At 38.3% G+C, this 18,768-nt stretch overlaps 1 protein-coding gene across 2 annotated transcripts in view; it reads right to left on the bottom strand.

The window, feature by feature from the left end:
* Positions 1 to 18,768, bottom strand: part of CRADD (CASP2 and RIPK1 domain containing adaptor with death domain) — a 182,550-nt gene that overhangs the window by 79,599 nt on the left and 84,183 nt on the right. The window lies entirely within an intron of this gene.

Raw genomic sequence — 18,768 nt, 5'->3', positions numbered from 1 at the left:
AGCATAATTAAAACGTTTTGGCTCCACTGCCAAGAGAACAAGCTGCGCTTTGAAGTTGTCATGACAGTTCACAGTCACAGCTTCTAAGGGGCTGGCAAACGATGAAAGTTTACACACCCACCCCAATAAGTGGGGGAAACACCTTGCTCCTACATTCTTTTTTGTTTTGCTTTATTTACTTTGGGGGGTTTTTCTTTATTTTTTTAATTGAGAGATAACTGACATATCTCTTACATTCTTGAGTCTTCCCATGAATTCCTTGCTACTTCCAGAATCCTAACACGAGAACACTAGAAGGAATTCTAATACAGGCCATAACTGATTACCTTTAAAATGTACTTGAGAGAAACAAACTAAAAAGTAAAACAAACCAGAACCGAACAAAACCCGTGTGGCCATGTGGAGTGGTTACAATTTAGCTAATAGCCAGAAACAAAGAGCAATTTTAACTATCTTGCAGTTTAATCTGTTGAAATTTCATTCTTCATTTATTGAACGAGAGGGAATTCCACGAGAGAGGGTTTGCATTTCAACAATCACCTAAACACACTGACGTTTTCTCAAAGGCCTAAATACTGACATATTCAAAGTAAAATCTCTAAGTCTGGTAAGTATAACTGAGCTTGGTTACTCCCTAGTTAACTACAGGCCTTAGACTAGAATAGCAATAAATATAAAAATATCCACCAGTTGTTATTCAACTGGTGCATATGTGCCAGAATCGCTCCCTTCCTTTCCCTCACGCTCTGAATCATCGACCAAATTTTCTCTCAGTGCTAAAGGTTCTTGAGCAAGTCAAAATAAAATTAGAGGAAAAGTTACTTCGTGGAAAGGTTTAAAAGTGGGTGAGATTCCTGTTTACATCCTAATCAAGCACAAGGACTAATCGTTTAATATCCACGACTATATTCTTAGATGAAGTTTTTGAAGAAGAAAGCATATCCAGGGTAGTGAATCAAACACGGTGACAAAGAAAAAGACTTCAGGGGCTGGCCCCGTGGCCGAGTGGTTAAGTTCGCGCGCTCCCCTGCAGGCGGCCCAGTGTTTCGTTAGTTCGAATCCTGGGCGCGGACATGGCACTGCTCATCAGACCACGCTGAGGCAGCGTCCCACATGCCACAACTAGAAGAACCCACAACGAAGAATACACAACTATGTACCGGGGGGCTTTGGGGAGGAAAAGGAAAAAATAAAATCTTTAAAAAAAAAAAAAAAAGAAAAGAAAAAGACTTCAGCCTGCTACACAATAATTTAGGTCAATACCGATCGACACGAGTCCTAGGTTTCTAAAAGCAAAGTGTTGGTAAAACAGCAGTAGCTACCTAAAAACAATTAGCTTTCAAAACAGAACCATGAAGACCTACCTCAGCTCTTTCTGAAGCGAAAACCTCAGACCTGAAAGTAATTAAAAAGGTTTTGGATGTTACAGTCTGATCGAATCCGTGCTACAGAATCACAATGATAGTGTGTTCAAAAAGCCACAATCACGAGGAAAACTGGGCTTCTGCAGAAAAGTGTGTTGATTTTCCTTTAACTTTCAGGGTTTACTGCAAGATAACCCTCTTTCCCTTGAGCTAAATTTTATCAATCAGAGGCCACTTAAAATCATAACTTCCTTTTAAATATTCTTATCATCATATTTGCTAGCAAACACACTCCAAAAGATCAGTCACTTCCACTATGTACAAAAAGCTTAATTGCTGAATTTAAAACTGACTACTTGCTCCTATTCACAGACGAGAGCCTCATTGTCCTCTGTGACCCTGGGTCACTCTCCCCTTCTCCTTGACTCAGCAGCTGAGCTCAGCTTCCTCTCCCTGACCTTCCTTTTCCAAAAGCTGGAGCACAGCAGGCATTTCTAGGTCAAAGGAAACTATTACTGCCTTCCAGGAGAACAGTATCTTCTGTGTATTCGAAGGACTGGACGAGGACAAGGAGTCAGTAATTCAGTGTACTAACCCCCATTCTCACCCTGACTAGGGCATAGCATTAACTGCCTCTTGTGCCAGGTGGGGGGGCACCCAAAAACCACCTCTGTAGCTGGCTACCATCAGCCACCTGAACACTCAGCTCCGTGTCACCCAGAGGAATGCCTTCCCCGCCACATTGCTGTAACCTTGTCTTCCTGCCTGTCTCACAAGCCCATGATAATGGCCACATCCTCATCCTTTCCCTCCCATTCCCTGCATTCGGCCACCACTCATTTTTTCCAACAGCTTTATTGACATATAATTCACATACCATAAAATTCACCCATTTAAACCGTGCAATTCAATGGTTTTTCATATACACACAGGGTTGTGCAACCATCATCACAATCTAATTTTAGAACGTTTTCATCACCTCCAAAAGAAACCCTGAACTTTTAGCAATCACTTCCCAAATCCTACGTGCCCCCTCACCTCCCCAGCCGTAAGCAACCACTAATCTACTTTCTGTCTTTATGGATTTGCCTTTTCTGGACATTTCATATAAATATGTGGGGTGTTTGTGACTGGCTTCTTTCACTCAGCATGATGCTTTCAAGGTTCATCCACATTATACAATGTATTAGTACTTCATTCCTTTCATTGCTGAATAATAGTCCATTGTATGGATATACCACATCTTGTTTATCCATTCAACAGCTGATGAACATTTGGGTTGTTTTCACTTTCTGGCTGCTATGAATAATGTCGTTATGTACAAGTTTGAAACGTATGTTTTCATTTCTCTTGGCACCACTTGTTTTCAGCAGGCTCTCTCCTCTTTGCTGCTTCTTCTCTGGCTCTAGGATCCTCTTTAAAAAGAAAATATTTGGAAAAAGGAGTTCACATGCACCGTGGATAGAATAAAAATAAGCACAGCCTTTCTGGAGGACAATTCACCAATATCTATCGAACTTTTAAATACACGTACTCTTTGACCTAGGAACTCCTTTGCAAGAACCTACAAAAAAATCCCCCTACAAGTTTGCAGATAGCAACAAGGATGTTCTCTGCAGCAGAGTGTGTAATAAATAGCAAAGGATTCAGAAAACAAACTAACAGATTGCTCAATAAGAATCATGTAGAAGCAGTACAGGGACAACGACTTTGTTGACTAAAGAAAAATAAGGTAGAACTACGTAGTAGTTTATAAATCTATCCCACATATTAATTAAAGAAAGCAAGCTACAGAAAAATGCATATATTACGTGAATCCACTTATACAAAAAAGGCTATATCTGTGTGTGCTTATATGTCCACACTAAATGTCTAGAAAGATACCTTTTTTTAAATGAAGATTAAAGGTTTGGGGGAAGAGGGACAATAACTTTGCATTTTACATCGTTTTTGTACAACCTGAATTGTTATTATAAGAATGCTTTCGGGGCTGGCCCCGTGGCCGAGTGGTTAAGTTCGCACGCTCCGCTGCAGGCGGCCCAGTGTTTCGTTGGTTCAAATCCTGGGCGCGGACATGGCACCGCTGCTCAGGCCATGTTGAGGCGGCGTCCCACATGCCACAACTAGAAGGACCCACAACAAAGAATATACAACTATGTACCGGGGGGCTTTGGAGAGAAAAAGGAAAAAAAAAAAAATCTTAAAAAAAAAAAAAATCTTAAAAAAAAAAAAATCTTAAAAAAAAAAAAAGAATGCTTTCAGAATTTCAAATGTATATTTTTAACAAAATACAAATTCTCCTGACACTCTACTATGAACACGTTACGGGAGCGTGTGAGAAAATGAACGCGAAGGGGAGAAGAGACATAGAGACACACCAAAGAGGAGCTGGGATGATGAACACAAACACCTCTGCTTCCTAACTCACGCTGGGCAACCCTGATTCTAACCTCCAAAAGGGAAAGCATCAGAGGATTCTGACTCCTACCTGTGTTCTCAGAGAGGCAGCATGGCACCATGGGAGAAGAACAGATGTTAGACCAGCCTGAATTCTAAGCCAGGCTCTGCCACTTCCTGTGAAGTTTTCCTTTGACCTCTCCTCCCCCAAAATCCTCTTTGCCAGACCACAAAATAGCCCATGCTCTTTCACCATCACTTAATAGCTATACCTGAGATGCCAACCCCCAAGCATTTCTAACAGCCTTACAAAACTAGGCTCTAAATAGTACCTCTCCGAGAAAGTTTTCTGAAAATCAAGCCCCTTACCTCAAACCTGTAGATATGTTTGCACATCCTCTGCAGAACGGGTATGCCCCCCACTTCACACTGACTCACGGTTTTCTGCTATTTCATGCATCTTACTCCTGCCTCTACAAATTCTTTTAAGGATCTGTACCTAACCACAATTTATGCAAAGCCCATTGGGCCTAGAAGGATGGTGTCAAGAACTTGCTGGTTCACAATAAAATATTTGTTGATGATTATTGATCTGTAACCAAAAGCTTATTTTATGTAAGCACTTACTGGTAAAAACTCCATAAAATGATAGATGAATGGTAAACGTGAGTGCTAAGTGCTAATTTAACATAGGAGACTTGATCATGGTTTTAGATTTTTGTCTGTTTGGTTTTCACCCCCATTTTACTCAATGCACAGCCATAACCAGCCAAGATTATACCAATTACACAAATACATACACAAATGTGTATGTTTCAGAGCAGATCCAATTCCCAGTAAACGCCAACCCATTCTTGAAGATCCAGTCCAAAGACCCGCTTCCCCCATGAAGCTCCCCTTCCTGCTTCTCCCTCCACACCCCAGCAGCTGGTCACAGCCACCTCACGGTTTCCACTGCTCTCTCACTTGAAGTAGTATTTATTGTTTAAATATTTGCCACCTTCCTTAGGCTGTGAATGTTTCTGTCTTAATCACTGCTGCATCCACATCACCTTGTGTAATTCATTACACATAGAAGGGGGCTAAAGAAAGGTTGCTGAAACACAGGAGTGAGTGAGTGAAGATTAACCCTCACTCTCAGTACAACATAATGAAAGGCTCTGGAGCCTGCAGCCAGGGGCTCTCTCTCCCATTACCCCAAAATACCAAATTCTTCCTTCCTTCCAAAGAAAACTGAAATCTACCTATAATAACCAGAAGAACATATTTTAAAACTCCCCATCGTCACAGGCCAAAAGGCAAGGGTAACCCTATGGCAGAAGACAAAGAGTGATGTCTCAAATAACTGACACAGAACAAATAGCAGCCTGTGGGAGAAGCAGATTCAGGTTCTCCAGTCCTACTCACAGCTGGAAGATCGCGTACAGGTCACTAAATTCCCCAGACCCTTGGGCTCCTCATCTATAAAAAGAGAGGGTAAAACCTGATCCCTTCTAAGGCCCCTTCTCAGTTTGAATGCTCTAGGAGTCCACGGAAAGGAAAATAAACACAGAATCCATTCGTTTTTGCTTGCTTTCATTTACTCATCAAATATTACTGGATGCCTGTAGGTGTAGGGGAGGAAGACATTTCCTCTACCCTCTCTGGGTTCTTCTGGCCGGGGAATGAATTAAATTCACATGAGACAGAATAGCAGGAAAAAATTAAAGTTTTATAACATGTATACATGGGAGGCTCAGGCAAGCTGAGCAACTCGCCAAAATGGCTGAAGCCACCACCTTAAATATCATCTTCAGCTAAAGACAAAGGAGGATGTTGGGAGTGGGGGGAGTCAGTCACAAGAGGTTACCAGACAAATACAATAAACAGGAATAAGATTATTATGCAGATTTAAGTCCTTGCATTCTGTATTGATAGGAGTTTCTAGAGATAAGGTCATCCCCCTTCTTCCTGGTACAGAGAGGCAGACAACTTTAAAGATGGAGATTTCCCTTACAAATGTAAATGTCTCTTAACAAAAGGGTAAGTGAATTCTACTTTTCAGTTGCTTTCTTGTCTGCAGTGTATTAAAAGTAACCAGCCCCAAATCATCCTGATGCCAAAGAGAAAAGTCTTGGGGTGGCCAATTCCAGGCCCCCACATAGGGAAGGACTATTCACCAAACAAACTCGTTTTGTTTTCCTCCTGAGGTACATATTTCCCAGGCTCACCTGAAAGTAGATGCACCTATGGAACTGAGTCCTGACCAATGGGATAAGAGCGGAAGTGATGCACACCATCTCCAGCCTGGCCCATTAAGCCTCCTGCCCAATCCAGATGCTCATGCTCTACCCTCACCCGCCCATCAGAGACAGATGATCCACGGCCTTAGGGAATGGCAGGCCCACTGGATGAAAGAAGTCTGGGTCACTGAATGTCTCCATGCAGCAGAGCCCTCCTTCCCCTCCGCAGGAACTAACCTAAACTAAACCACTGGGATTTGGGGGTTCTTGGTTACAGCATGGAGCTTACTCTGACTATTAATGCTTTATATACATGATCACCTTTAACCCTCCCAAAAACCTGAGTGGTAGATATTACCATTTATATTTTACTGATGAGGGAATTGAGTCTCAGAGAGGGGAAGTAATTTGCTTAAGGTCACACAGCTTCAAAGTGGCACAGGCAAGATCTCAACCTATGAATCTCTAACTCCAAAGTTCATCTGCTTTATTCTTTACCACACGGTCACTAGCAAAGCCCCTCCACACCTCTCTCCTTGTTCTTGAGTACCTTTACTTGTTGCTAACAGTTCCTGCAAGTTCTGCTTCTACATAAACTTGTTTCTGAGAAGCACTGCAAGGTATGGCAAGCAGTCCTATCTAGAAACCACAGGCAAGGGAAGGCCAGAACCAGGCTTTGCTGCAACCAAGTATGCTCTTGGATCTTACTTAATTAGCCATGAACAGGAGAAGATTAAAGCTACTACTAAGACCAGATCATCAGAAATACCAATAACATGCTCTAGGAAATAGTCAGGAGATGACTATATCATTTTAATTTTCCCTTAAAAGAGTCAGTCTGACATCATTAAGAGTGACATTTAAATGCTAATCGAAAAAGCAGTGTTCCGATGTCTCTAGCCAAGTATTTGCATGTTAATTAATTCTGAAGATAAGAAGACCAGCTTCCAATATGAGGTGTCAAAAGGAGACAGAGTTCCTTTGCAAAGGAAGATAAAAGGCTGTGGCAGAGACATAATTAAATTACCTGGTTTCAAGAGTTTTCAAAAGAAATATGCTATCCTTTGCAATGCAAATTAATACAGCCTCTTTTGTGAAGAGTGCATTTTAAGAAAAGGACCAAAACATAGATTTCCAACATCAATGCCCTTTTAATGCAGTGCCCTCATTACAGATCAAAACGGCTTTTACCAGAATGGTGGCTAAAGAGCTCACAAAGGCTGTCAACAGTGGAGGCAGAAGCCCAGTGCCCGAGAAGCCAATATACCAAAAACGCACCCTGAATTGTCACAAGGAACATCAACTTGAATTTTTTGACAGACCATTTCTTTTTAGAGGAGTCATGCAAATTAGTACAAACCCAGAAACCACAGACTCAGAAAGATGTTAGGCTAAATATTTTATAAATTAGGTTACCTAGAAAGCTGACAATTTTAATAAAGTATACATTCAAATTGCTGCACTTATACCACACTTAATAGCATTATAATTTAGATTGTGTAACTTTTACCATTTGCACTTCTTTTTTATATATGATCTCATCTTAGCCCTGTGAGATATATAATATAAATGTGCCCACTAGACAGATGAGGAAATTAAGGCTCAGAGAGAGTATGTGGATTAACCAAGATCATAGAGGTAAAGAGTAGCAGGGCCAGGTCTAGAACCCAGGCTTTTGGCTCTAATTTCAATGGTCCTCCCGCTCTCTATATTACCTTTCTTCTGTTTTATCTAGTTGCTCATAGCGCCTGCTATCGAGCACATTATTGCTATGATATTACTAAGTATGTGAAAAACATGAATATTTGGGGAATAATCACAATTTGAATAGCCTAAACAGGGTTCTCTTTTTTTGCTCTTCTGCAAAGGGTCACTATACTAACAAAAATTTACTGATTAATTCATTTATTGTACAAATTTATATCTTGTAAATATATGTGACAAAGCATTTTTATCAGTGATAAACAGCACTTACTAATTAATAAGATAAAAACATTGACAGAAAATAAGCAAATGCCATGAACAAATTATTCACAAAAGAACTACAAACGGCCAAATGAAACCTTGCTCACTCTCACTAGTAATAAAAATGCAAATTGAAAGAACAATGAGTTATTATTTTTTCCTATCAAATAGAAAAACACTGAAAAAAATCACCAACTCTCTAGGTTGGCAAGAGTGGAACCTATTATAACTGTGGGTAAGAGTTTAAAATGAGAAAATTCGCAAGGGAAGATAAATGTGCATGCTATATGACCCAGAAATTCTAGTTTCAGGAGTTAATTCTAAGGAGACAGAAAGGTACTAAAAAAGGTATATATGTGAATGTTCATGTTCATACTGTTTAAAACATGAAAGAAATAGAAACAACATAAGGGTAATGATTAAATAAATTCTGATATGTTACCCATGAAATTCTATAGCCGTTGAAAAGAATTACATTAAAAGCAAATAATTAAAATACAAAACACTGAACAAATTAAAGAAGATCCAAATGGGAAGATATTCCAGGCATGTGAACTGAAACACTTAATACTGCAAAGATGTCAATTCTCCTATAGATTTGATTGTCAAAACAATTGATCTATAGACCCAAAGCAATCTTGATGAAAATCCCCTGCAAGTCTGAGTGTGTCTCTGCGTATGTTTGTGGAAATTCACAAGCTGGTTCTAAGCTTTTTTGGGAAATGCAAAGGGTCAAAGAATATCATCAGGAATTGGTACAAAGAAAACATAGTCTTTTGTTTATTAAGTTACAGTAATCAAAGCATACACTAGCACAAAGGAAATACACCAGTGGAAGAGAACAGAGAGTCCAGACTGGACCTGTGCGCATACAGACACTTGCTTTACAAAAAACGTGGCACGGAAGAGCCATGGGGAACAGAAGTCCTTTTGATAAATGCTGCTTGATCAACTGGATACCAATGTGGAATAAAATGAAACTTAACCCTAACTTCTCAGCATACACATAAATTAACTCCACGTGAACCGTACATCTAACTGTGAAAGGTAAAACAATAGAGTTGATGGAAGATAACACAGGAGGATATCTTCATTACCTCGGGATTGCGAGTAAGCAAAGATTTCTTAAACAGAACTCAAAAAGCACTCATAATAAAGGGAAAAAATGGTAAACTGGATTACATTAAAATTAGGAACTTCTATTAACCTCTAATAAAAAAGTAACAAAAGCAAGCCACAGAGCGGGAGAAGACATTTTTAACACATATAACTAACAAAGGAACTTATATCTAGAATATACGAAGTACAAATAAATAAGAAAAAGTCTGACAATTCTATAGAGACTTCAACAAGAACTTCAACCCTCCCACACCACCAAAGATATGCCAATGGCCAATAAATATATGAAAAGAGTGTTGAACCTCCTTAGTCATGAGGAAAATGCAAATTAAAATCACACCTACCAGATTGGATAAAACCAATAAAACTGACAATACCAAGTGTTGTCAAGGATGTGGAGCAACAGAAACTCTCATACAATGATGATGGGGTGTAAACTGGTGCAACCACTTTAGCAGTACCCCCTAAAGCTGAACAAAAACATATCCTACGACCCACCAGTTCCACTCCCAGGCATATAAACAAACAAAAAGAATTAAAACCTGCTCACGTATACCAAAAGCCATGTCCAAGAATGTTCACAACAACATTTCATAACAGCCCCAACTGAAAACAACCCCAATGGCCATCAACAACAGAATGAGTAAATGTTATGGCATGAAAAATATTCAGCAGTGACAATGAATGAAAAAATAATACATGTTAAAAACACGGATGAATCTCACAAATGTTGAGTAAAGAAGTCAAAAACAAAAAACTATATACGTTTCTTTTATATTTAAAAACAGACCCTGTGGTGCTAGAGGTCAAAATAGGAGTTATCTCTGGTGGAGAAGAAGAGGCCATTCAGGGCTTCTAGTGTACTAGAAATGTTTCTTGACCTGGGTGTGGCTCACATGGATGTGTGTGCTTTGTGATCATTCATTGAGTTGTACGCTTAGGATTTGTGCACTTTTCTCAACATACGTTATATCATCATAAAATATCTTAATCTGTATTTATTGGCTTGGAAATACGTCCATGATGCATTAAGTGAAAAAAGTTGCTTAGCAAATTATATAATTCTCCTTTTGAGATCTAAAGAGTAGAAGCATTCTTATGTAATGCATCTAGGACCAGAAGTTAATTGCTTAATTTTGAAAGCTAGTAAAAGTGAGGATTCATAAAAAATAACAACTGCTGCCTAAATTTATTTTTTACTTAACATATGGACTTGAATATTTGCTTACTAGAATTTCATATCATCTTTCCTTCATAAATCATGTCCATAATCCATCTTCTTCTCTATTTTCAGTTTTAGTTTTGTTAACATGGAACAAAAATTTAAATATACTTGTAAAGCAATATGAATGTGGAATCCTTCATGACTTTTAACATTTCTTTCAAATCTTTCACAGTTATTCCACCCACTCTAAATTCCAGAGCAATTGTTTTAGAGATTTATCTCCGATTGCATTTTGCTAAAGCATTCAAACTAATTTCAGTGAAGAAAACAGCTCTATTTTTATACTCATATTTCACTGGTTTATGTAATATTTAATTAGATTACAGAACTGCAATAATAAGTCAACTGGCATAAATAGGGCTAAGAAAAAACACAAATGGCTTTTAATAAGCACACAATTTTGGGTATACTAAACAGAAATTTGTTAGCAGAATGCCTTTAGTCTTAAGAGCACTTCTAATATATATACTTAATTCTTTGCATAAGAAATATGGAATGATATACTCCAAAATGTTACCATTGGTTTATCTTGATTGAAGGGGTTTCTGGTAATGCTTAATTCAACTTGCTTGTGTGTATTTCTTCAGAGGACTTGTATGCATACATTTTTTCAAGTCATAAGAAGCTTGTTACAAGACCACTTTGTGACAGTGGGAATGGTGAGAGTTGGCGGAAGTAGACGACATGAACCCTGTCCTCCTCTAAGAGAACATGAAATGTGATTGAGGCTTTTAAATCAAACAGATCAAGACAGAAACTCTAGCTCTGTCATATACTAGCTGTACATCCTTGGGCATGTCTCCTGTAAAATTCAGGTTTCCTCTCTGTAAAATGGGGATAATACCACACACTGCAAACAATTGCTATGAGAATTAATGATAATGTGATAATGTAAGCAATGATAATCTAAAGCCTAGGCACAGTGTCTCAAACATAGTAAGTCGCAATAAACGCTAGCTTAAAAAATGAAAACAGGAGCATACTTGTTTGGGTTTCTGAGTTTCAAACTTCATAAACAAATCTTTATAGCTTCAAGCATTCTTTAAATTGCAACATATGAGATTGCCTTTACCCCCTAATTGTACCCTTTTCTTTGATATTCCATGGCTGTTGACTCTTTCCTAAGCCAAGTGTGTTATCTTTCTTCCCCAAGAATTCACATAGATCGAAGCATAATTTTTCCCTGAAATACTAATCCTAAGAAAAACAGCAGTCGACTATGATATATGTCTTAATACAATATGCTTTTAATGTCAGCTGAGAACCACATTTGGTAGCACAGTGGTGATATTTAATTTTTAAAAGAGTCACAAACTGAAGTCAAAGGGATTTATCCAGCACCATGTCTCATACAGAGTAAGCCTACTTGGTAGATACCGTTGTAGATTGTAATTCCAGAAATAAACAATTCATAAATTTTAAATGGCACAGCATTCTGAGTAGCATGATGAAATCTCCACCCTGGATGTGAAGCATCCCTTTTGTCCAGCATATCCACACTGCATATGCTACCCGCCCATTAGTCACTTGGTAGCCTTCTCGGTCATCAGATCAACTGTTGTAGCATTGTAGTGCTCGTGTTCAAGTAACCCTTATTCTACTTAATAATGGCCTCAAAGTGCAAGAGTAATGATCTAGTGATTCAGATATACCCATATAATCAGGAAGGAACTTTCAACCCCCAGCTTCTCCCTGAGGAGCAAAGGGTTTGGATGACATATCTATCACCCCAACTTCTTAAAACTCCCTCCCACCCAAGGGACAGGCCCCAAAAACACTTAGCTCTGAAAGCCAATGGGGCTTGTGTCCATGAGACCCACAAGACTATAGCAAACAAGAAGCAGTTCTTAATGGACACGTGAGCACTTGTCAAGGCTATCCCCCAAGGACTCAGCACAGAGGGAGCAGACGAAAACTCCCACCTCCCAGTCTTTCCCTGGAATGGGTTTGACTGCATATTTTACAAGCTGCTGCCTAAGGGTCTAGCTTCTAATCAGCCTGCATCTAGATGCTGACTATGATCCTCCCCTTTGGAACACTTACCAGTCCTGACAAACACTCAACTACTGGGAGCCACTAAGAACAAAGATGGCAGCTCAGACTATCACAAAACTGTGAGAGACAACCAGGAGCTCAGGCTAGGCTGATTGACAAGTTTCATCTCCCATATGAAACCAGTCTGTCAAGAATAGGAGCGGTGGCTGTTTCACCTAATCACAGAAACCAATACAGAGAGTCAAGGAGGATGAAGAAACAAGAAAATACGTTCCAAACAAAAGGACAAAATAAATCTCTAGAAACCAATCTCAATGAAATGGAGAGAAGTGATTTAGCCAACAGAGAGTTCAAAATAACACTCCTAAAGATGCTCACTGAGGTCATGAGAGCAAGGTATGAACAAAGTGAGAATTTCAACAGAGACAGAAAACAATAAAAAGTACCAAACAGAAATCATAGAGCTGAAGAATACAATAATTGAACTGAAAAAATTCAGTAGAGGGGTTCCACAGTAGACTAGATCAAGTAGAAGAAAGGATCAGCAAATTCAAAGACAGGGCAGTGGAATTCATCCAAACAGAGAGAGGAGTAAAAAAAAAAAAAAAAAAAGAGTGAAAAAGAATGAAGATAGCTTAAGGGACTGTTGGACACCATCAAACAGACTGACATTCACATTATAGGGGTTCCAGAAGAAGAAGAAAGAGAGAAAGGGGTAGAAAGCTTATGTGAAGAAATAATGGCTGAAAACTTCCCTCACCTGGGGAAAAAACAGACACCCAGGTGTAGGAAGCCAAAAAAGTACCAAATAAGATGAATCTAAAGAGACCAACGATAGAAACACATAACTAAATTGTCAAAAATTAAAGACAAAGAGAGAATCTTCAAAGCAGCAAGAGAAGCACAACTTGTTACACACAGGAGAACTCCCATAAGACTATCAGCAGATTTTTAAGCAGAAACTTTGCAGGCCAGAAGGGAATGGGATGGTATATTCAAAGTGCTGAAAGACAAAAACTGCCAACCAAGAGTACTCTACCCAGCCAAGTTTTCCTTCAGAATTGAAGGAGAGAGAAAGAGTTTTTCAGTCAAAAGCTAAAGGAGTTCATCGCTAATAGACTGGCCTTACAAGAAATGTTAAAAGGAGTTCTTGAAGCTAAAATGAAAGGATGCTAATTAGTACAGGGACATGTATGAAAGTACAAAGCTGGTAAAGGTAAATATATAGTTAAATTTCCAGAATACTCTAATGTTGTAATGGTGGTGGGTAAATCATTTATAACTCTAGTATAAAGTTCACAGACAAAATTATTAAAATTAACTATAACTACAGTAATTTGCTCATGGATACACAATATAAAAAGATGTAGGGGCGGGCCCCATAGCCAAGTGGTTAAGTTCATGTGCTCTGTTGGCAGCTCAGGGTTTTGCCAGTTCGAATCCTGGGCGTGGACATGGCACCACTCATCTAAGCCATGCTGAGGCAGCATCCCACATGCCACAACTAGAAGGACCCACAACAAAGAAGAATACACAACTATGTAGTGGGGGCTTTGGGGACAAAAAGGAAAAATAAAATCTTTAAAAAGAAAAAAAAGATGTAAATTGTGACATCAAAGACATAAAATGTGGGAGGAGGGGTAATGTAAAATTGTAGAGCTTTTATAAGTATTCAAAGTTATCAGCTTAAAATAGATGGTTATAAATATAAGATGTTTTATGTAAGCCTCATAGTAACTACAAAGCAAAACCGACAGTAGATACACAAATGATAAAGAGAAAGGAATCTAAGCATACCACTACAGAAAATCATCAAATCACAAAGGAAGAAAGCAAGAGAGGAAGAAATGAACTGCAAAACAGCCAAAAAACAATTTAAAAAATGGCAATAGTAAGTCCATACCTATCAATAATTAGTTTAAATGTAAATGGACTAAATTATCCAGTCAAAAGATATAAAGTGGCTGAATGGATTAAAAAACAAGACTCAGGGTGCCGGCCCCGTGGCCAAGTGGTTAAGTTCATGCACTCTGCTTCAGTGGCCCAAGGTTTCACTGGTTCGGATCCTGGGTGCAGACATAGCACGACTCATCAGGCCATGCTGAGGCGGCACCCTACACAGCAGAACCAGAATGACCTACAACTAGAATATACAACTACGTACTGGGGGACTTTGGGGGGAAGAAGAACAAGAAGAAAAAAAAAGATTGGCAACTGATGTTAGCTCAGGTGCCAATCTAAAAAAAAAAAACTTTAGCTTTAAAAAACAAAAAACAAGATTCAACCATATGCTGCCTAAAAGAGAATCATATCAGCTTTAAGGACACACATATTCAGAAAGTGAAGGGATAGGAAAAGATATGCCATGCAAATGGAAAACAAAAGAAAGTAGGGGTAGCTATATTTATATCAGACAAAATAGACTTTAAGCCAAAAACTGTAACAAAGACCAAGAAGGTCAACATATAATGATAAAGGGGTCAATTCATTAAGAGGATATAACAATTGTAAGTATTTATGCACCCAACATTGAAGCACCTAAATATATTAAAGCAAATATTAACATATCTAAAGGGAGAAATAGACAGCAATAAAGTAATGGTAGGGGAACTCAATCCCCCATTTTCAACAATGGATAGAACATCCAGAGAGAAAATCAACAAGCAAACATTGGACTTCAACTACATATTAGACCAGGTGGACCTAGCAGACATATGGAGAACATTCCATCCAACAGAGCAGAATACACATTCTTCTCAAGCACATACGGAAGCACATATCTCTAGGATAGATCACATGTTAGGCTACAAAACAAGTCTTAATAAATTAAAAAGACTGAAATCATATCAAGCATCTTTTCTGACCACAATGGTATGAAATTAGACATTAATTATAAGAAGAAAACCGGAAAATTCACAAATATGTAGAGATTAAACAACATGCTCCTGAACAATCAATGGGTCAAGAAGAAATCAGAAGAGAATTTAAAAAATAACAAAGATCAGAGCAGAAATAAATGAAATAGAGACTAAAGAGACAAAAGGAAAACAATCAATGGACTAAGAGCTGATTCTTTTAAAAAGATAAAGAAAATTGACAAGCCTGGTTTTTTTGAAAAGATAAACAAGATTGAGAAGTCTTCAGCTAGATTACCTAAGAAAAAAACAGAAGACTCAAATGAATAAAATCAGAAATGAAAGGGGAGACATTACAACTGATAACATAAAAATACTAAGGATCAGGGAACGATCCCGTGGCTTATGTATGCGGGCTCTGCTTTAGCAGCCTGAGGTTCATGGGGTCAGATCCTGGGTGCAAACCTAGGCACCACTCATCAAGCCACGCTGTGGCAGCATCCCACATAGAAGAGCTAGAATGACCTACAACTAGGAGAGTCAACTATGTATTGGGGCCTTGGGGAGAAACAAAAAGAGAGGAAGATTGGCAACAGATATTAGCTCAGTGCCAATCTTCCTCATGGAAAAGAAAATACTAAGGATCATAAGAAACTACTATGAACAATTATACACCAACAAATTAGAGTACCTGGAAGAAACGGATAAATTGCTAAAAACATACAATCTACCAAGCTGAATCATGAAGAAATAGAAAAACTGAACAGACCAATTACTAGTAAGGCAATTGAATCAGTAATCAAAAACCTCCCAACAAAGAAAAGTCCAGGACCAGATGGTTTCACTGGTGAATTCTACCAAACATTTAAAGAAGAGATAATGCTAATCCTTCTCAAACTCTTCCAAAAAATGGAGGAGAGGGGACACTTCCAAACTCATTTAATGAGGCAAGCCTTACCCTGATACCAGAATCAGACAAGGACACCACAAAAAACGAAAATTACAAGCCAATATCCTTGATGTACAATGAAAAAAATACTCAGCAAAATATTAGCAAACTGAATTCAACAATACATATAAAGGATCATACACCACTGTCAAGTGAGATTTATTCCTAGAATGCAAGGATGGTTCAATATATGCAAATCAATAAATGTGATACAGAAAAAGCATTTGACAAAATTCAACATCCTTTTACGATAAAAACCCTCAACAAACTGGATATAGAAGGAATTTACCTGAACATAATAAAGGTCATTTATGACAAGCCCACAGCTAACATCATACTCAGTGGTGAAAAGCTGAAAGCTTTCTCTTTCAGATCAGGAACAAGCAAGGATGCCCACTCTCATCGCCTTTATTCAACATAGGAATGGAAGTTCTAGCCAGAGAAATTAGGAAAGAAAAAGAAACAAAAGGCATACAAATCAGAAAAGAAGATGCAAAATTGTCTGTTTACAGGTGACATGATATTATATATAGAAAACTTGAAAGCCTCAACCAAAAAAAAGTTAGAACTAATAAATGAATACCATAAAGTTGCAGGATACAACTTTCAATACACAAACATTTCCAATTTCAATATACAAAAATCAGTTGCATTTCTATACACTAACAAGGAATTACTAGAAAGAGAAATTAAGAAAACGATCCCATTTACAACAGCATCAAAAAGAATAAAATAGATAGGAATAAATTTAACGAAGGAGATGAAGGATCTGTACACTGAAAACTATAAGACTTTGATGAGAGAAATTGATAAAGACACAAATAAATGAAATATATTATGTCATGGATTGGAAGAATTAATATTGTTGAAATGTCCATACTACCAAAGCAATCTACAGATTCAATGCAATCCCTATCAAAATTCTAAGGGCATTTTTCACATAAATAGAAAAAACAATCCTAAAATTTGTATAGAACCACAAAAGACCCCTATTACCCAAAGCAATTTTGAGAAAGACCAACAAAGCTGGAGGCATCACACTTCCTGATTTCAAACTACATTACAAAACTACAGTAATTGAAACAGTATGGAACTGGCATAAAAACAGACACATAGATCTGTTTATAGAGAAAAGAGACCCCAGAAATAAACCCATGCATCTATGGTCAATTAATTACTATTATTATTATTTTTTTAAGACCGCTATTTTTTAAACTAACATCTATTTCCAATCTTTTTTTTTCTTCTCCCCAAAGTCCCCCAATACAGAGTTGTATGCACTCTAGTTCTGCTATGTGGGACACTGCCTCAACATGGCTTGATGAGCGGTGCTAGGTCTGTGCCCTGGACCTGAATCTGTGAAACCTTGGGCCGCCAGAGCAGAGCACATGAACTCAACCACTTGGCCAGGGGGCGGGCCCCGGTCAATTAATTATTGACAAAGAAACCAAGAATATACAATGAGGAAAGGATAGCCTCTTCAGTAAATGATGTTGGGAAAACTGGACAGCCACAGGCAAAAGAATGAAACTGGACTCCTGTCTTATACCACACACAACAATCAACTCAAAATGGATTAGAGACTTGAACATAAGACCCAAAATACTTAGAAGAAAACACAGGCAATAAGCTCCTTGACATTGGTCTTGGCAATAAGTTTCTGAATTAGATGCAAAAGCAAAGGCAACAAAAGCAAAAATAAACAAGTGAGACTACATCAAACTAAAAAGCTTCTGCACAGCAAAGGAAACCATCACCAAAATGAAAAGGCAACATTTAGAAAATATTTGCAAAGCCAATAAGGAGTTAACATCCAAAATATACAAGGAACTCGTACAACTCAACAGAAAAAAAAACAAACCCACCAAATAACCCAATTAAAAACTGGGCAAAGGACCTGAATAGACAGTTTTCCAAAGAAGACATGCAAATGGACAACAGGTACATGAAAAGGTGCTCAACATCACTAGTCATCAGCAAAATGCAAATCAAAACCACAATAAGACATCACCTTAGGGACCAGCCTGGTGGTGTAGTGGTTAAGTTCCTGCACTCTGCCTTGACGGCCCAGGGTTCGCAGGTTCGGATATGGGGAATGGACCTAGCACCACTCATCAAGCCACGCTATGGCAGCATCCCACATAAAATAGAGGAAGATCGACACAGATGTTAGATCAGCGACAATCTTCCTGAAGCAAAAAAGAGGAAGACTGGCAACAGCTGTTAGATCAGGGCCAATCTGCCTCATAAAAAAAAAAAAAGAAGAAGAAGATATCACCTTATACCTTTTAGGATGTCTATTATCAAAAACATGAGAGATAACAAATGCTGGCAAGGAAAGGGAACCCTTGTACACTGCAGGTAGGAATGCAAACTGGTACAGCCACTGTGGAAAACAGTATGGAGTTTCCTCAAAAAATTAAAGATAGAAATATCATATGATCCAGAAATCCTCTGGATATAGATCCAAAGGAAATGAAATCACTATCTTGAAGAGACATCTGCACTCCCAAGTTTATTGCAGCATTACTCACAATAGTGAAGGTACAGGAACAACCTAAGTGCCTGTTGCTGGATGAGTGGATAAATAAAATGCAGTATATATGTATATATATATATACACGTGTGTATATATACAATGGGATATTATTCAGCCTTAAAAAAGAAGGACATCCCG

The sequence above is a fragment of the Equus asinus genome, chromosome 4, assembly GCF_041296235.1.
Source record: "Equus asinus isolate D_3611 breed Donkey chromosome 4, EquAss-T2T_v2, whole genome shotgun sequence".
In the NCBI taxonomy this organism is placed as follows: domain Eukaryota; kingdom Metazoa; phylum Chordata; class Mammalia; order Perissodactyla; family Equidae; genus Equus; species Equus asinus.
Note: the sequence above shows the minus strand (reverse complement) of the source record. Positions and strands in the feature narration are given on the sequence as shown.